We start from the raw sequence: 21,801 nt of genomic DNA, 5'->3' as shown, positions 1-21,801 counted from the left end.
CGTCCAAAAGAATAATTATTTAAATTTGAGGAAAGTTCTCGCTTCTTCAAATTTAACATTTATAAGAAGGGAGGGTGTGCGTCATGGCGGGGCCCGACCACGAACCAGTCGTGAAAACTCGTAATTATTTTGCGAAAAAATACTACCTCAGCCAGGAATCGAACCTGGATCTCCTGCTTACCGGGCAGGCATTTTATCCTTTCGACTACCGAGGCATGTGATGATATTTATCGCAAATAACGTGTTTAGAATAACACGTCAACAATACAATGATACATATATATATATATATATATATATATATATTACAATATACATATATACATGTATTCTTTCGAATCCCCACGACCGGTACTCCAGAGAGATGATGGTCCTATTCTCTCGATGGATGCAGGTCGGACTGCAGCGACGACACCCTCCAACGCCATTGACAAATATACAAATAATTCTCCTGGAGCACGACAGGAGAGATTGCATCAAGCATGGCTCGAGCCCCCGAATAAGAAGGGAGGGTGTGCGTCACGGCGGGGCCCGACCACGAACCAGTCGTGAAAACTCGTAATTATTTTGCGAAAAAATAAAATATTTCTTACTTGTAATTTTATTGTATATGTTTTCTATTGTATGATAATTTCTTCTTCTAGTTTTTGTATGATTTTTCGAAGATTTTTTTTAATTTTCTCATCTAATATCCAAACATGTTTGAACGTGATCGAATTTGCAATATTCGCTTTATTCGAAAAAATTCTTTCCTTGTTGAAAAAAGAGCAGCGTCAAATTATAGTTTACTCGAATGTTCAATAATTTATTTATTTAAAATTTTTCTCATCTAACATCCAAGACACACGCGTGTTCGAACATGATCGAACCTGTAATAATTCTGTTATTCGAGAAAAGTTTTTCCTTGAAAAAGAGCAGAGACAAAGCAAAGAGATGCGTTTCTTCTAGAATCTTTGGTTTGACTGTATATTATTTATAAAAATATACTTTTTTTGTTTATTTCAAAGGGAAGGGAAGATGCTATATAAGTAGGTGTACATACCAGTACATTGCTTCACTCGAATATTGATATTCGAAGCGTCCACTTCGAAAATATCTTTCCAAGTTTTCGTTTGTTAAAAGTGAACATTTATTCAAAATTTTCTCGTCAAGTAATATGGCCGGACAACAAAAAGCTACGAATTCCGCTAAAGTAGCAAATATTCGCAAGTATTCAAGAACTCTATGCAAAATGTGCAACAAAATTTGTTGCTTTCGACGTACCCTGTCAATATCTCTCATACGAAGAAATTACACGTGGGATTACAATTATCTAAGGAGAATATCTTCGAGCTTGTCATCAAATTGAGTGGTAATTCTGCAGAAGGAATCAGCTTTGATCCAGACACGTGGCAGCAATTTCAAGAGAATATTCGGGATATGAGTGCGTACTTTAATGGAAGCAACAAAAGCAAAATAAATCCTATCACATTTGCAAACATATTCATCAACCTCTGCCTACGGAGCGAAAGCTGTATCGGTGACGTATAAGGAAAATGAAAATTTTCTTAAAGGAAGCAGTACTGGAAGTACGCAAGCAGATTCGAAAGCGGAGGAACAACCACCGTCGAAAAAAAGAAAAACTACTCGGTCACAGTTGTAATGCAGCAAGCTACTTTTCAAGGAATGGAGAATATCATCAAATGTGTCGATGCTCGTATAAACCTAGCATCTGTCATCGATACTGTTAACGAATGCGCACGTTATTTGATCAAGGAAATAGAATTATGTCTACTTAACAATTACGTCGACGCCGATATCATCAAACTCACTCTCCAAGGCAACCAAAAGGATATCGAACTTGCTGTGAGAATGCAAATAAATAATTTACTATCTTTGGATACATATTTTAATATTATATTTTTAGAATTAATTACACTAAAATTTAAAGAAATTACTAATATAATTTTAATGAATCAAGAATTATAATTTTTATATAATAACGAAATCATATATTTAATTTTGTAACAAAATATATTCATATATATGTGAAAAATGTACAATAAATTTAGTTTATACTTGATAATATAAATTCAAATTTACGTCGTTTCTTTATTTTTCCGTTTATCTTAAATTTTTCACAACTCCTTTTTTGAAAGCCATTTACGCGGACCTGCACGAACATGTTTTCCTATTGTCTCCTAGTATCTCTATGCTTTCCTGCCTCACATATCTCTCTCTCTCTCTTTTTCTCTTCAGTTCCTGCAAAGTTATCATCGCGTCGAAAGAAAATTTTTTCAGCCCGCGTGTTTGTCATAGGATAAAAGCCTCATATAACTCCAAATTCGTCAAAAACTTTTAATGTGAACCTGTCCGTTCCTGTTTTGCTCCCCCAAATACCATACGACTCGATAAATAACTCTAACGGTTATTACACTCCGAATTACATTATCTCTCGTCTTCAAAACATTTATACATTTCCTCTATACAAAAAATGTCAACTAACTCGAGAAATTTAAATTCATTAGCTATGAGCCGAGAAATCTTCCGTCCTAAGAAAACATGATTCATCATATCCCATATACACGTAATAAAAAACCGCAAACAATCAATTTTTTTCTCCTCGCTCTATCCCTTGTGTCATAAAAATCGCATTCCATTCTCGTCAAATATATTTCTTTCACAAGTTTCATCTGTAATTCATCTATACTGTAAGAAGTGCGTGTCACTGAGATAACTTGTAAAGTCCCACTTTTGATAAATTGAAAGACTGTATCTTATCCGCGCTCGTTCCGTTTATTTAATGCCCGGAAGACTGTAACTGCTTGCGATGTTGCGCCCAATCTGTATGAATTGGTGTAGGATGGATATCGTAATAAATCAGGATTAACTAGTGCAATTATCACTCTATTTATTGCAGAACCCGCACAAGCGACTTGAATCTGTACAGTATTTACTGACGGCACGTGGCACCGTGCTTCGCGGCGAGATTAGCAAGTCCTTACAAAATGAGCGACGGCAACGATCCGTCTCGAGTCGAATGCAAATGAGAGTCCGTTCGCGTCTAAGTTCTGATTCCGATTTTAAGAGGAGTACTGTCCGACTGTCCACTCGCGCGGTCGTAACGCAAAAAGCACGTCCCATTGCTCCGATCTCTGATTGCTCCAATTTCGCCGGTCTCGGTCGCGTCATGTCATGCGCAGTAGGTTGCATGTGATCTATTGCTAATTGGTCTGTCTCGATCGGTTACCAATAGGTGTCGCTACTGTTCCAATTCGCCGTTTCTTACAATATCATGCTCGGTTCGATCATCAAATTTAGGAATTTGCTGATAGGCTTTTCGCAATATTCTCGCGCGATACGTTTCTGCGGTCTTTCGAAAGATTAATCGCAATTTCGGCGATCACACATTTGTGTCGTCTTTTGAAAGACTTTTTTCCGAAATTCATGCGGACTACTTTTATTATTAGTTGTAGGTCTGGCTACAACAATACTTATCTAGATATATATATATATTTTCAGTATTATTTTCAAATACTTTATAATATAATGCAAATTAATTCTTGATGAATATTGATAAACAAAAATGATCTATTTCAATATATCAACAAACTGCAAAATAAATTTATTTTCAATGATACTTTAAAATAAGTTTACTTTCAATGATGTACTGCAACATAAATTACATAAATAATTAATCAACCATAAACAAATGTTAATAATTCTATGATTTCCAGTTCAAATCTCATAATTTTGTCAAATTTAAAGAATTGTATAATATTAGACATATTTGAAAACATTGATTTTGATTATTAAATTATAGAAAAGAATAACGTAGCTGAAAATATCTTATTTCTATAGATTATGTTTTATATTCTATACCCTATAATTTATTTCATGATATATCAGTGATATCTTGAGAAACAATATTTTTTTCTTTCAATTCATCAAGGATTAATCTACATTCTTAAGACAAAACTATGTGTTTCGAAATTGTGTGTCATTCTGTAAGTAAAAACATTTAGATTTATATGCTTCAAGAATATTATCAATTAAAATAAAGACATATTATCTAAATGTTAGCATAATTTAAAGTATTACTATGTAAAATATAAATACATTCTTAAGATACTAAATTGCCCAATAATGCTAACTTTTTTATAGATATATAATTATGCCTTTTTTCAAGAATAATTAAAGCATATGAATTTAATAAGTATTTTCAGAATGACATATGCTTTCAAACTTTGTACTAAAAATACAAGGCTAAAAATGATATGTAGTTTGTAGTATATAAGAAAAATATAAAAAAACAACTAGTAATATACAAGAAAATAACATAAAAAAAATAATATATAATTTTGTTATAAATATATAAATCTATAAATATATAAGTAGCAACTTATAAAACTATTAAAAGTTTAGAATTTAATGATTTAAAGATGTATTTATATACTTACATACTTTTTTTCATCGATAATACTATTGAAGCAACTGAATTTAAATGTATTTACAAAATAATATGTAATTTCCAAACACTTTATACTAAAGAGGAAAATTGATCTTTGATGACTAAAAAAAGAAAAAATATTCTGTGTCAAACTATGAAATAAGTTCAAGAATTTATTGCAACTCACATAAAAGCATAATAAATCAACTATAAGACAATGTTAATGTAATAGCTTTATAAGTTGCAATATACCGAGTGTTTCATTTTAATTGTAAATATCTAGAAAAATATGGAAGATACGAAAAAATGTTTCAGACAAATGTATGGTTTCATCATTTTTTCATATTTTCCATATTTTTCGAGATATATGCGTAAAGCAATTAAAATGAAACACATATATAAATATTTTATTAAATTTGTTAAATAATTTGAACACTTAAATATATATTCTTGAATACTGATTTAGATTATTGAAATATGATATAGATGAAACAACTAATACAATCTTGTATATATAGATACATTTTGACATTGTTTGGCATTTTAATGACTTAGAGACTCAAAAATATATTAAAATATATATACAATTTAAATTGCTATCGTTACATCTAAATACGTCGCTGAGATAAAATGCTAATAAGTTCAAGATTATTATTAGCAGTATTTTCTTTAGTACATCATTTTGAACATTTCTTTAAAATATTGTTTAAAAATTCTATAAATCTGAAAATACATATAAATTCATATGCCATAACATTATTGTGATTAATAAAAAGTGATATAATCAATGTATGTATTGATAAGTATTTATTCGATAGCATTTTAAGGACACAGAGACGTATCTGTATTTAATGATAACATATAATATATGTAACTTTTATATATTATTACTACTTATTATTATATGTAACTACACCTCTGAATTAGCATTAAAATGCTAAACAATTCTAATTCATAAATATATATATATATGTATTTTCAAAATGACACATAGCCTTCAAACACTTTATGCAAAAGATGAAAATTAATTCTGGACGAACTGAAGACATGTTCTTAATTAAATCATCACGGCCAAATTATGGAATAAGTCCATTTTCAATAATTTACAGCAACATAAATTGTATCAGGATACAATCAACTATAAACGAATGTTCATAATAGTTTTAGAACTTGTAACATAAATCTAAAAAATTTATATAGTTTAGAATAATATGATACAAACATTGATTTCTATTATACTGTATATTTCGAAAATACAAAAAAAGAATAGAGCTGATAATAATCTTGCATTTATAGATTAGGTTATGTAGGTTATGTTATAAGTCCATATATTTCCCAACACAACCATTTATTGAGCAAGGAAATTTGTTTTATTTAATTTATCAAGGATTGTATTACATTTTTAAGACAAAATGTATCGAACCTAACCTAACCTCGAAACTGTATTACTCTATAAATATATACATTTATATAAATATATATATATATATATATATATATATATATATTTAAATTTATATGCTGGATTATAATATATTTAGATAGAAGATCATTATTAGCTTTCCATGTTATCTGTAACATTCTATTTTTAGTTTAAAGTTTAAAAATCATGTGTATTTTGAAAATATATATAATTTCATAAGTTTCAATATTATTGCCGACTAAGAGACGAAACATAATATAATCTTATACGTAATTATTTGCATTATTCATTATTCTATAATGAAGCGGAGACGTATCATATATAACAACAATTAATTATGATATCATTAGTCATTCTGTAATAGGTTTCCTACAATAAGCTATTAATAAATCATAAGTCAGAAAATAAGAATTGATCAATCATAGTTGAGGATTCTTATTATATTTAATCTATGATTGGTCAATTCTTAGCTACAATTTTATGATCTATAGCTTATTGTCAAACTTGTTTTACAATACGTCGCATGTCAGTGTCACAAATCGCAAGAATTGACCAATCACAGACGAATGTGAAGAGAATACTTGATTGTAATTGTTCTTACAGTCCACAGCCCACCACAGACGATGCATTATAGAACAGATCGTAATAGGCTATCGAATGTCGGAACGCAACTAATGATCCAATGAGGAGATACTCGCCTATAAAAAATAAATTCTCTCATTGAATCAACGTGTGTGTTCTGACATCCGACAGCGACGTATTGAAGAACAGGGCTAATACCAGATTCACACTATGTCCGAAATTCGACATACGACAGTCCGATATCTAATAAAAGATTTCATTTTTTAAGGTTCCTACATATCAATACCTCCAGAAAATATGTTTTTATATTGAATATCGGTCGTCGTATGTCAGCTACCGGTTGTAATGTGAATCCTGCATAAGGTCTAATATGTTAATTTCTGGTTAATATCTGTTCTTTTTAGCTAAACTGGCTACACTAGTTCAGACTTTATCTTTCTTCTTCCAGTATAAGAAAGAAGGATAAACTATGAACTAATACAGCCAGTTCAGTCAAAATAACAAATCTAAGGTTTTTTTACTGATCGTTATTTGATCATCAAGCACGTTATATTCCTTACAATCGTAAAAATTATTAGTAACAGAATTGCCAATAGAATAAGAACAATTTCCTCAAATATGTTCCAAAAATAAGAGAAAATTGTGTATTATGGACGATATCACTAATAATAAATTTGTAATCTATAAAATTGTTTTACCATTTTATACGAATGATTTGACCAAATGCTATAATTGCAAAAGATATTTTGATTAATTTATTGGTAATATGGTAACTATTAGTTTTTTCAAGAAAATTAGTATCCATGGTTTTTCAAATTTTGCGACCACTAGTACAACATTCTTTTTGAATGAGAAAAAATCAGTGAACCTCAAACCGTCTTCGCGATGTTTAATCAAAGAGATAATATTCAGCAAAATTGAATCATCGTTGAACCAACAGGATATAGATGAAATTTTCATCGATTCGAAAAATTGCGTAGTTGTATAATGTAATACATATTAGTGTGTTTAAGTTGATTTCAAGAATAAAACAATTTATATGTACAGATTAAACTATTTAATTATACCACTTAAATTTGAGATTAATTTTTATGTAATATAAATCATACCAAAATTATATCATGCACTTACTATGCAACAGCACTTTTTGAGTTAGTCCTAAAAATTCTATATGGAAATGTCGTTGTATCATTTCTATTTCACAAATATTCAAGTCTTAAAATTGAATAAGGATTTTTGTTTTTTTTTTGAGATAATAATAATAATATTCTCTTGTATATTTGCAATTATAATACATAACTAAAATTTTTACAAAATAGTATCGAAGGCGTAATGCTAGCGTCTCATGGCGCGGAAATTCACAGCGGAATGGAACGCGAACCAATCACAGCAAAAGAATCAAAAGAAAACTCATTCATTCTATTCGTTCTTATGCTGTGATTGGTTTGCGCGTTCTGTTCCGCTCCATGGGATTTCCGCGCCATGACACGCCAGCCTTAATTTAATCATCAGAAATATCGTACAATATAATTCTATTCAAGTTTTCATTAGGCATTTTTGAGAGGGCCGCTTTTACTTTGCATATATGTTATATAATGCTAGTAATTTTTACGCTTATAGATAGAAGTATAAGGGCATGAGAGATAAAAAAAATGACGGTAGATATAATGTATGTTCTTTTATAACACGTCAGAACACATTTCTATTTCATAGGCGAAGTATCGAAGTATCATAATACGCGAGAAACATCCAACATATTGCCGATTGTATTTATATTATTAATAATTTATTATCATTATGTGATTTTCAATGTATGTATACATATGCACGTATAGCACGTATACACATAATAGTAACTAATTGTATATTTATTTGAAATTGCATGATGTTAAATTATTAAACGTTTATATATATATATATATATATATATATATATATATATGTTTCATCATATGCGATAACTATCAATAAAAGAAAGTTATTTGAGAATTATGAAATTTCAAAAACAAATTCAGGATCCCAACAGCATATATTTACTTTAATATGTATGGCTTGTAAATATCAAAAAAGATATTTTGTGTTCCAAATTCGAAGCAAAGGTCAGAAAAATATAATCATACGGAATGGTGAGTTGTAGAAGTTTTATAATTTAAATTTAATTAATTTAACATTCTTTTAAAATGCTAAAAATCACAACTAAGCTTGATAATTTATTCTAAGTGATTGAATTCTGCAAATACAGACTTATGCAAATGTTTTATGAATTTAATACAATGCATTCTTTCCAATTACATTATAAATGATATAAATGTCGCTTTTAAGTAACTTTCTTGACGAGAATAAATATAACGTAAGGCGAATTTAACGGGACAGCGACAGAAGTACAAATAAAACTTTTATAAAGCATAAATTAGAACAGCAAAACATAAGACAGATGATTATTCCTTAAAACACATATTTTATTTTCCGATGTTTCAATCTATGCTTCTAAAAGTTTTGTTTACATTTCTGTTACTCTCTCTTTATGTTCGATGCTTTTCTTATGTTCTAATTTTTATTTTTGCCAGGAAGACATTTAATGCTTTTTGTGTACACAGGTAATCGCGAAATTCTTAATAATACTACAAAAAACTTGAATTTAGAAATACCACTGGTTAAATAAAAATATTGATTAGAATTGTAATTTTTATTCACTGTAATGTAGTAAACAATATTACGGCACAAACTTTGTGGTAACATTGCAGCAATGTTACTGCAAACATTGTGCTGTACGGGATAGCATACTTATAATAGTTCTTTCCTTTCAGTTGATAATAATGCTGACAATTTTATGATCGAAATAAATAAAGAATTTACAAATTGCTTCTGAAGATGTGAATATTGATAACATAAATAGACATGTATGGATTGAAAGCGTCACTGTAATATAGTTTCTGCTCAACAATGCACTGCCAGAATACAATCTACAAGAAGATCAATCTGATATGATAAATAATAACCTTGACATAGATTGTCCAACAATTTTGTTCCCATTTGAAGAATTAAATGATGTCTTTTCAAGTAACAATTTAAATACGGAAGAAAATAACGACAATTGTGAAAATAATGATATAGAATCGTATGCTACTTATAATAGTGATGACAATCTAAACACGAATCCTGATTATTACTACAGTGAAGATACAGACAGTTCTGAAGAAGAAAACCTTGTTCAATTACATTTGAAAAATATCTCATCTCATAATGATACCAAAAATAGTTCAGAGATACCTTTAAATATGTTTGGACAAAATATATGTGTTGACATGAATTTACATGTAGAAAGTGCAAAATCTAAAGGTGGAAAGAAAAGAAACGTCTATTATTATTGTAAAAAAATGCAAACAAAAATAACTAGGAACCTCGAGCAAGTGCATAAAAATAAGAAGATAAAAAAATTCTTTTATTATCAAAAAGTATTTATACTATTGACGCACAATGCGCGCGCGCGCGCGCGCACACACAAATATACAGATACACATCCATGTCTGCACGCATACACACGCACATTATTAAACAAATACATAAATATATAAATAATTATTGAATGAGTATATTTTAGTTTTTATGGATTATAATTTTTATCATAAGTAGCAATTTTAATTAACATTTGGTTTCATTTACATAATCATGATATTCAGTAGAAATATTTTTTATATCAGATATAGAAATAGATATAGATCATAATTCCTTATAAAGTTTTTTATGCAGATTGAAAAAATTAAGGAACTTCACTAATGAGTGAAGAGAAAAAATTGATAATGCAAAGAGATTATTTTAACTGTACTTTGCTTGCGTTCTTTATCTATTATTACAAAGATTTTGTTCTTTATCTATTATTACAAAATAAGTTTATATGAATATGAACACCTGTATTTAATGTACTTTCACATTTCAATTAGTTTTATGGACAAAATATTATATATATATATATAAAATGTATTTAATGTACTTTCACATTTCAATTAGTTTTATGGACAAAATATTATATATATAGAATATATATATATAGAATATATAGAATAAATATTATATATATAGAACAATATGACGAATTGTTCATTTGTACAGGCATATAAAATTGTTCATAATTGCACAGGCATCAGCAGCGTAATCACTTACCTATTAATTGTATTACAACTTGAGGCGCTATGAAGTTTATTGAGAAAAGAATATACAATTAATGAAACCTATGCAATTGTGCGCTGTATGAATAGGCTATACAGCTACGCTAGAGCATACTGCTCTATGTGTAGATGTATTGTGTAGATGTATCATGAAATTATTAAAATGTGAAAGTACATTAATTTCAAATGGTTACATTGTATCATACTTTGTTAATGTTGATGGTTGTATTTCACACAAAATTTTACACAAAATTTGTTGTAATGATTAATAGTTCATCGTATATAATCAATCTAGTTATATTGTCATCTCTTAATAGTAGAAATTACATAACACGGATCCTTCATACAATAACGGAGAATTGTTAGTTTGCAGAAGACCGATTGAATCTAGGAAAAAGACTGTATATGATTTTATATGTTGTGCTGGATTTTTCACTAAAAATAACATACGTTATCATTTTAAAGAATGCAAAAATGCAACATACAAGACAATCGGCGGATTTGTCAAAGTACTTAAGAGAAAAGTTCAAGATCAAATTCACGAATGTGCAAATTCCATTTTAAAAAATATTGTATTTTCAGTATTAAGAGAAGATGATATAATTAGATTGATGAACTATTAATCATTTATGGAAATAAATTATGTTTAAATTATGCTTGGAAGATCTGTACCTGTCTTTCTAGATTGTGAAATGAAGAACTGTAGATTAGATAGATTTACTTCTACGATATTGCAAAGCGAATATACTCAAGAAAAATACATATATTTTTGCTTTACCGGATTATGATAAAAAACATTTCAAGTATATAAGGGCATGTGATTTATTGCGCCATTATTCTTTAGAATGTGAACCAAAATTGTCACTCAGATTACGGGACACAAAACTCCGTAAGCATGCCGCGATACGATGCATTACGCTAAATTTTTCTGACCATGATGTAATAGAATTTGCAAGTTGTCTAGATCATGATAAGAGTAACCATTTGCATCATTATCGCCAGTCCAGTCCACAAATTGAAATTGTTAAAATGTCGCAACTACTCAAAAATAGCACAAAACAAAGATCAAAATATTGAACAAGACGTTGCAGATGATAATCTGCAGATTAATGTAGAGAACAGTAATTTTACACAAAAGAGCTTCGAATGGAAGATTATGATAATAGGAACAATATTGATGATTCTAATACAACTTATGGAGCAGTAGAAAACATGTATAGTAAAAAAAAAGACATAGTAGTTAGTATATGTATTTGTATATTTCTACATATCAAATCTTACAATTATGATTATTATACTTTATATTATTTACAAAACCTCTTGTAATAAATTTAACTTTTTATAGCATCTCCATATGGCACGACCAAGCATATAACGTGGACAGAGGAAGAATATAATATAATAACCGCGTCACTTCAACATAAAAGATCGACATTCTTTCGGGTAAACGAATCGTCTAAAAATGACATTTCTTCGAATAACAGTGATTGAAATCAAAATGGAGGAGGAATGTTTAAATCGCTGTTTCGTTCTTCAAATTCGATGTTAGATACTTAACCAAATTTTTAAAAAATTGAAATCACGAAATAAACATTATTCAAATTTTGAGAGAAATAATTTATATTCATAATTACATTTTGTGTTATATTTGTATTAAGTTTAAATGATTATTAATTTTGTACAAATTCTATATTAATAGTTTTATTTTATACGTTTTACTTTTTCTTTGTATTTTGAATACTTATCGTATCTTTTGCATATACTCAGGTATAAAAAGCATTTTGCATTTATATTATAATTTATAAATAATAAATTTATAATAAGTATATAAGTTTGAGAGTATTATTATTTTCAACTTCACCTGTTATAATATTTATATAATAACATTATAGTATTTATATATTTTCACATGTCTCTTTTGGTTCTTTTGTATTGAAATCATTTGCGTTTTGTCAATAATATTTTTATTACACAATAATATAGCTTTACACAATAATATAGCTTACACAATAATATAGCTTTAATTGTATTTTTGTTCTTTTATAGATATTCAGATTAAAAATACTGTTACAAATACTGTAAAAAAGCAAAAGATTTATATCTCATATGAGAAATGTATATGAGATATAAATCTTTTGCTTTTTTAATAAACATATTTCATAGATAAGTTCAAGACATGTATATATCTTGTAATATATGGAAGCTTTTCTCTTAAAGAGATAGATGTATCCCCAGTCAACAAAATGTTAGCAAAATGTCGACAAATTAACAGATTTGATTAGAAAATGTTAGCAGACTGTGTTCTTGTTTACATTCTGTTGACAGAACCTGTTGATATTCTGTGGCAGCAAAAATCGAGCAGACCCTATTGTGCACAGGTCCTACTCGCTTTCTGTCGACAATCTGACAAATTGCAGGGCTTGCTCGTTTTCTGCCAATCTGTTGGCATAGAATGTCAACTTGACAGATTCTGTCAAGTTTCTAACAGCAGTTTGGTGACATTGTCAGATATTACAAAGTTCGTTTGCAATCTCTTGCCTTTCTAGCATCAGAAATTTATAGCAGATTGCGCATAATTTGTCTTTCCAAGTTTGGCTGTCGCGTCGTATTTTCTACTCTTCATTTTACGATGTGTACAGAAAAAGAAGACATAAGACACTGTTCTCTTACTCTATCAATTCGAAACTTAATTTTGGTCAGAAGGTACCCAGTATTATAAGATTTATGATATCACTTTATGCATCTATACAGAATTCTATTCGCCTAAAAAACTATTATTAACTATTATTAACTATTAGAAAGATATTGTTTTGATATTTTTAAAATGTCTTATAATTCATTCATGATGTCTTTGGAAAAAATTTTTTATAGACAGTCATCAATCAAAATTAATTATTTTGACAATTTCATAAAAAATTAGACTATAATTTATGATACATAGGTGATATAGATCTTATAAGATCTTATAGATTTTATAAGGATATACCTTCTACTGGATATATTATCTATTAGATATGCCTTCTGACTAAAATCGAGTTTCGAATTAATAGAGTGAGAAAGCAGTCTTATGTCCTCTTTTTTTGTACACTTTCGGAAAATGAAGAGTAAAAGATACGATCCGATATTTGTATTATCTGAATTGTATTTGTAATCTAAATCTATAAAAATATCTATAAAAATAAAAACAAAAATATAATTGAAGCTATAATGTTGTCTAATAAAGATATTGTTGATAATTGACAAGCAAATGGTTTCAAAAATAGGATTATAAGACATGTAAATATATAATGTAATTAAATAAATATTGTGATAGATAAGATTGAAAACAACAATATTTTTAAATTTATATATTTATTATTAATAAATTTAAACAAAAATGCTTTATATTATTAATACAAAATGTTTTTATACTAGAGTACATATTCAAAATAAATATGACAACTATTCAAAGAAAACATAAAATAAACGTGTAAAATAAAATTATTAATATAAAATTTATAAAAAACTAATAATCGTATAAAATTAACACAAACATAACATAAGATGTATGTCATGAACATATTAGGTGTACAAAAAAGTTCTGAGCTTTAGATTTCATATAACCGAAATAACAATTTAAATTTTATATATCTTCCCGCCCCTTTTAAAGCGTTGACATTTGGCCTTCTGCCATACGTTTGGCGTTTGATGCACATAATCTCAAAAATCAGTAGTATTCACGATGGCAATAACAAAAGAGTATATTCGATTTTCCATCCACTTCGCGTTTCATCTGAAGAAAAATGCTGCTGAAGCCACTGCAATGATTTGTGCTGCATAAGGAGAGAATGCTATAAGTCATACTACATATAAAAGATAGTATCAAAAATTTCGCCAAGGAGATTTCAGTCTTGAAGATGAACCGCGAGGTGGATGCTCTCAAAAGATTGAAACGGACGAGTTGCAAGTGTTACGTCCGGGGGACGATTCACGAATTCTTCTCTTTCGGGAAGGAAAAATTTAACGGCTGCTAATCCATAAACGGAGCACTTCGAACGATCAAACAAAAATCAACCCGATCAATCAAAAAAAACTCTAAATAAACAATCTTTCTCTCGAGATATATCTCACTATCAAAAAAAAACACTTGGTAAACCGGCTCGTCGGCGCCGACAGGTTTATGACTCACCAATAAAAATTAATATTTACAAAAGCAAATCCCTAACGGATAGAAAACGCGTTGGATCGTTCGGGGATGACACTCCCCACATTGGTGGGGAAACACAAAAAGCACCAGTCAAGAAGAACTGATTAGTGGCCGTTGGCTGGCACACCAATGAGCGATTGAGAGTGTGAACTAGCGGGAGAATTTTTATTAATAATTCTATCTATCTAAAAACTAATTCTATCATTCGTTGGGAAATCTGGAAATGGAAACACGACCACAATTCACAGAACACCACTCCTCTCCTTCCTCTATATTCACAATTTTCCTAAACTATCATTTGACAAGCCAACACGGAAATCCATCACGCCCTCAGATATTCCCACCCCTCCGGAACCCTTTAAAAACCGCGACTTGGAGCGGATCGCTCTCTTCTTCCTGCTTCATCGCTACGTTCACGGTCAGCACCATCCGAAATTGTTAGTTAGAATCTGTGCGCGATTTTATTATTTTCGAGTAATTCAACGATCCAGCCTGGCCATTCCATTCCTCAACCATTACCAGCGGCCGCTACAACAAAAGTAAGTCCAAGTTTATCATTTTTTCCCCGCGGTAACTGGCAGTTTGGTTCGCGACCTCTACTTATTTCTCTCTACTTATTTATCTTAAAAACACCCCAACATTCCAAATTGGCAAGCCGCCGATTAACTCGGTGAAGCTGCCTTCCCCGATTTCACAATATTCTATTCCACAACCTTCTAACCTGGCAAGCCGCCGATTAACTCGGTGAAGCTGCCTCCCCCGATTCCACAACATTCCAACCGGGCAAGCCGCCGATTGATTCGATGAAGCTGCCTTATTTCGATTCCTCAATTTCTCTCTTATCTGACTCTCATTTATATAGTGAATCAAACAAATGCCATTCGGAACGGACGAACGAAACGGGCATTGCGACACCGTCGAGAGAAAGCGAATAAGCGGATTCGTCGCGAAACCTGCCACGCCGAAGAACTCGCGGAGCGATTAATAGAAGTAGAGCCGGGACTAGCCAACATCTCGCTGCATCAGTACGCCTCCGCCCTCCGCTCCGCGGCCGAATTCGAGAACCAATGTACTCCGGAAAATTTCGACATGGAGAAGTTTTTTTACCTCGTCCGTCAATTTCCTCGCTCTCCCGCCCATCCACCTCCTGGCACCTTCTTCATCCCAAGAAAATTTAAACCCGACAAGCAATTTTGGGACCAAATCTCCAAACACGAAATAACCGATACCGTCCCTATGTATATTTCCCGTGATCCTCTTCCCTATCTCGTCCCAATCAAGGCATTCCGCACCGCGCACCCTAATCCTCCTCCACACCTGCAACCCGATCCCATAGACATGCTCGCGATCACCAACTTTTTGTCCCAATTAGAACAATTGGGAATATAAGTCCAGATTTTCCTTGCCCGCGGTTATTTTTATTATTTTTTATGTATAAGACTTCTCTTTGTAATCAATACCTCAACTTTTTTTTTATGTACACGAACAGAAAATTGTAACTCGTTTTTATTATTTATTATTAAATTAGTTGATCAAAATTCGGTCTTAAACTTTTTTTCTCTCCTAAATTTGACCCCGCGCCGTTCCCGGCTCCCTGAGGATCGCACTAGGTCCATCCCTGGTAAAAGAGATTCGGTTCTGACCTAAAACGGACCACCGATAGCGCGGGCGCAGGCAAGGGTAATAACGTCGCCGACGCTGCCCCCTTAACGCGCGTTCGACTCGCGGATCGGCATCACGAGAAAAGGAGAGGTTCCGTGCGTCCACCTCCTGACGAGTTCTCCTCCTCCTGACGAGAGATATTATCTTTCGTCCAGAACACGGACGTAACACAAGCACTGTTAGATAAACTCTGCGCAAATTGAAAAGGAGCTTGCAGAACAGCTTGGCGTTACGCAGCAAACCATTTCCGTACGTTTACATACGATTGGAAAGGTTCAGAAGGAAGGCAGATGGGTTCCGCATGAATTGTCCGAAGACAACAAATCATCGACGTGACACTGCACTCACTTTGCTTTCAAAGTTCCGGAAAAAAAATTTTCTGCACAAAATCATTATAGGCGATGAAAAGTGGATTCTTTATGATAACCCTAAACATAGAAAATCATGGGTTGACCTTGGGTCAACATTCGACATCGACGCCAAAGCTCAATACCACGCCAAGAAAGTTTTGCTCTGTATCTGGTGGGATTGGAAAGGTGTGTTGTATTACGAGTTGTTACAACCGGGTGAAACAATCATGGCAGACCGCTACCAACAACAATTGATCAATTTGAGCGATGCATTAGAAGAAAAGAGGCCATTTACTAGCCAAGGACGTCGTAAAGTGATCTTGCTTCATAACAATGCTCGACCACATGTTGCGAAAGCGACTCAGGACCATATCTTTGCGTTAGGCTGAGAACTTCTCCCGCACGCGGCGTATAGCCCAGACATAGCGCCTTACGATTACTACTTATTCCGGTCGCTGCAGCATCATTTGGCTGATACACATTTTGTGAGATTTGAAGAGATACGAAAATGCATTGATGACTTTATCGCTTCGAAGCCGGTGAGTTTCTATCGTCAAGGAATTCGCAAGCTACCCGAAAGATGGCAAAAAATCGTTGATGCAAACGGGGAATATTTCGCTGATTAATATTTTTTTGTTTGTTTTTGAATAAAGATTGAATTTTACAAAAAAAGCTCAGAACTTTTTTATACACCTAATATATTATTTCCCATAAGCTATTAGTCATTATTATTTTGATTTCGATTTTTTAAAAATTTGATTATATATCCAACTTGGAATTTGAAGAATGGTGCGGTTTAAACATTTGTCCTTCATTTTGATTTCAACCATTTGTCTACCCGAAGGTAAACATCGCTCTTTCATTTCTTGTTGAAATGACGTGGTTATTATATTATTAGGTATACAAAAAAGTTTTGAGTTTTACGCCGCGTGCGGGAGAAGTTCCCAGCCTAACGCAAAGATATGGTCCTAAGTCGCTTTCGCAACATGTGGTCGAGCATTGTCATGAAGCAAGATCACTTTACGACGTCCTTGGCTAGTAAATAGTCTCTTTTCTTCTAATGCATCGCTCAAATTGGTTAGTTGTTGTTGGTAGCAGTCTGCCGTGATTGTTTCACCCGGTTGTAACAACTCGTAATACAGCACACCTTTCCAATCCCACCAGATACAGAGCAAAACCTTCTTGGCGTGGATATTGAGCTTTAACGTCTATGTCGAAGGTTGACCAGGGTCAACCCATGATTTTCTATGTTTAAGGTTATCATAAAGAATCCACTTTTTATCGCCTGTAATCATTTTGTGCAGAAAATCTTTTTTCCGGAACTTTGAAAGCAAAGTGAGTGCAGTGTCACGCCGACGATTTTTGTTGTCTTCGGACAATTCATGCGGAACCCATCTGCCTTCCTTCTGAACCTTTCCAATCGTATGTAAACATACAGAAATAGTTTGCTGCGTAACGCCAAGCTGTTCTGCAAGCTCCTTTTCAGTTTGCGCAGAGTTTATATCCAGCAGTACTTGCAATCGTTTTCCGTCCGTTTCAATCTTTTTAGTGCGTCCAGCACGCGGTTCATCTTCAAGACTGAAATCTCCTTGGCGAAATTTTTGATACCATCTTTTACATGTAGTATGACTTACAGCGTTCTCTCCGTATGCAGCACAAATCATTGCATATCTTGATCTTTGCCTTGTGCTATTTTGAGTAATTTTGACATTTTAATAATTTCAATTTGTGGAATAAACTGACGGTAATGTTGCAGATGAATACTTTTATCATGACCTAGATAACTGACCTAGGTAACTTGCCAAGTCTTACATCAAGGTCAGATAAATTTAGCGTAATGCACCGTGTTGCGATATGTTTATGGAGTTTTGTACCCCGTAATCTGAGTGGCAGTTTTGCTCCACATTTTAAAGAATAATGGCGCAATAGATCACATTATATATTTGAAACGTTTTTTATCATAACCTGGTAAAGCAAAAATATATGGATTTTTATCGGGTATATTCGCTTCTTTGCGATATCGTAGAAATAAATCTATATATTTCTTCATTTTACAATCTAGAAGGACGGTAGAGATCTCTCAAGCTTTCCTCTAATGAGAAATCTTACGTATTTCTTAGCTATCTGAAATATTTAATAAAGAGTTTATTATTTATATAAATTTTTATAATACGTTATTTTTTAATTTTATAATACGTACATCTTGAAAATATTAATGTATATTAATATACATTAGTATACATTAGTATACATTAAAAAAGCCGGCAAATCAACTTTTCTAAATTTGCTTTTAGATAATAATTAAATTTAATAATAGTATTAATTTTAATTTTAATAAACAATTGTTAAATTGTGCGTTGTCTAAATACATATTGGCATTAAGTATGAATCATGATTTAAGTAAGTAAAAACAAGAGGTCTATATGTATATTATAAATTATTTATAAAATTATATCACACAAAACATTATTTTGAAAAAATAGCTTTCAACATCAATATTTAATGAATAATATCTTTTATTGTGCTATGATACTGTATCGTATTTAACTAGGAATTCAAAATCGTAATATCGAAAATCTTATATTAAAATCAATCTTACAATAATGTTTTTAAATCACTCACTTTATTTTAAATTTATTTGTAATTATTTTCATTTATATCGTGGATAATCATTAATTATACTGTTTTAATGCCAACCTGTGATATATTTAGAAATTTGTATTATTTGCGATTAGTCATATTTGTCTTATCCTTAATAATGCTAATAACTAACGCTAATAACTAACGTTAATAACTTTGAATCTTTTATAATTTTTTATACAAAATATATAAATTATATGTAAACATATTATAAGAATTAGACGACCGTAAGCGGTCATGAAAGAGATTCGGAATATAAACAGCTAACAGAGAGGAGCCGTCGTGGTCGTGCAGACTAAGTGTCGGATTGGTAGACGAGGGATCCCGAGTTCAAATCCAGTCGGTCTCCGTTAATTTTTTCCGAATCTAATAGATATCTTTCAATATACATAAAGTTAGATACATACTTCTCGAGCTTCATCAAATAAAGACGTGTATAAATCTGGATTTGTTTTCTCATTTATACCTTCTTGATGTCTGTAATCATCAATAGATATTCGTTCTATTTCCTCGGCTCTTCGTCTATTAAATACTTGAACGGATATGAAAGTAAATTGTGCTAACTATCGCCAGGCACCATACGTAAATTCGTCACTGAGTCGTTGAAACGCTGAACGTCTATTGGTTTGCAAAAAGTTGTGTAATAATTTAATATCGTCTAATGATGATAACTCTTGTAATTGATAACGTTTATCTTGTAATATCGATTCTTCAACAGTTTTATTTACAGTTACACTAAAATCTTCTTGCTAATTTTAGAAAGTTTTCTGTATTCTTCTTTTCATCCCAATTATTTCGTTTGATTGCATTCAGCAATATTTAAATTTCCTATCTGCTTTAAAAGAGTACCAAGTCTTGAAGCAATAAAAGAAGCTGTGTAGATTTTTGTATTTGATTTGAAACCTGCTTCTACTTCATTTACAGCTGTAATACAATTATCATATTTTGATGGATGATAAGGACTGAAAAAATCTGTTACATTTTTATTAACTTTTCGTAGGGCATGTAGAAATCGTCCTAGTAGTCTCAAACGAGATCTTATAATATCTTGTTGATGTTGATGTTTGTATTTTAAACATAATTTATTTCCATAAATGATTAATAGTTCATCATATCTAATCAATCTAATTATATCATCTTCTCTTAATACTGGAAATACAATATTTCTTAAAATGGAATTTGCACATTCATAAATTCGACCTTGAACTTTTCTCCCAAGTACTTTGACAGATCGGCCGACTGTCTTGTGTGTGCATTCTTTAAAATGATGACGTATGTTATTTTTGGTGAAAAACCCTTTACATGCAGCACAATATATAAAATCACATGCAGTCCTTTTCCTAGATTCAGTCGGTCTTCTACAAACTAACAATTCTCCGTTATTATATGAAGGATCCGTGTTAAATATGTAATTTCCTCTTCGTCTAAGGAGCCCAATAATTTTCTGTCTTTCTTTGTTGCCTAATATAAAAAACAGAAATGGAGAAACTAATAAAAAATTTAATTAAATTTATAACGAATGTAATAGAAACATCAAATATAGAAAATGCAAATTTATGCAGTTAATGGGTGCAATTTTGGAATTAGTGCACTTTAAGTGCTAAAATATATAAATGTATGAAATATATAGATACCGTGGAATATAATTAAATAATAAAGTATTCGTTGGTCATTAATGTATTTTTTGTTAAATAATGTGATGAACTCACTGCGGGTTGCTCTCTCTCTCTCTCTCTCTCTCTCTCTATATATATATATATATATATATATATATATATACCTATTTCGCATGACCAAATACTTTGTAATATATATATATATATATATATATATATATATATATATATATATATATTTGCATAACAACTTTTTGTTAAAAAAATTTTTTCTTCAAGAAATGAATAAAAGCTATAACAATTATCGAAAAGAATAAAAAAACATTACATATTTGTTATTCAAATATATATAAAATTCATATGTCGGTGTATATATGGGTGTATATATACATATTTGGGACTTTCATGCGCATGCGTGTCCCCCTTACTTAATACGCATGCGCATGAGTTTTGTACTGTTGCTTCTCGGGGCTATGTATTTGAGGCAAGTTAGCGGTCTAATATATAAATATCTGTGGTTCTATCACAACATATACTAAGAGAAATGAAAGTTCTGTATATAAGATGGGACATTAACAATAGAGACATTATAATCAGAGACTGGCCACGAAAAAGCAACTTTTGATTGGTCCGCCATCTTTTGGCTATTCCTATTTATTTTTAAATGAGAGTTCCGTTTGACCACGTCCCGATTGACCACCATTCACAGAGGCCGGTGCCTAGAATTTTTCCACTGTTCAAGAGCTG

At 31.2% G+C, this 21,801-nt stretch overlaps 1 long non-coding RNA gene and 2 pseudogenes across 1 annotated transcript; 1 reads left to right on the top strand and 2 right to left on the bottom strand.

Moving 5' to 3' along the window:
• The first annotated feature begins 7,905 nt into the window (after positions 1-7,905).
• LOC148938025 (uncharacterized) lies at positions 7,906-15,263 on the top strand. Its single transcript, XR_016138685.1, has 4 exons — positions 7,906-8,560; positions 9,242-11,489; positions 11,565-11,839; positions 11,946-15,263. It is a non-coding gene; the product is annotated as an uncharacterized LOC148938025 (long non-coding RNA).
• A 1,956-nt stretch (positions 15,264-17,219) lies between these two features.
• On the bottom strand, positions 17,220-18,848 carry LOC148938024 (uncharacterized; annotated as a pseudogene).
• A 985-nt stretch (positions 18,849-19,833) lies between these two features.
• Positions 19,834-21,493, bottom strand: LOC148938023 (uncharacterized; annotated as a pseudogene).
• Between the last annotated feature and the right edge of the window lie 308 nt (positions 21,494-21,801).

The sequence above is a fragment of the Pogonomyrmex barbatus genome, unplaced genomic scaffold, assembly GCF_055798465.1.
Source record: "Pogonomyrmex barbatus isolate J1 unplaced genomic scaffold, ASM5579846v1 scaffold1, whole genome shotgun sequence".
Lineage (NCBI taxonomy): Eukaryota > Metazoa > Arthropoda > Insecta > Hymenoptera > Formicidae > Pogonomyrmex > Pogonomyrmex barbatus.
Note: the sequence above shows the minus strand (reverse complement) of the source record. Positions and strands in the feature narration are given on the sequence as shown.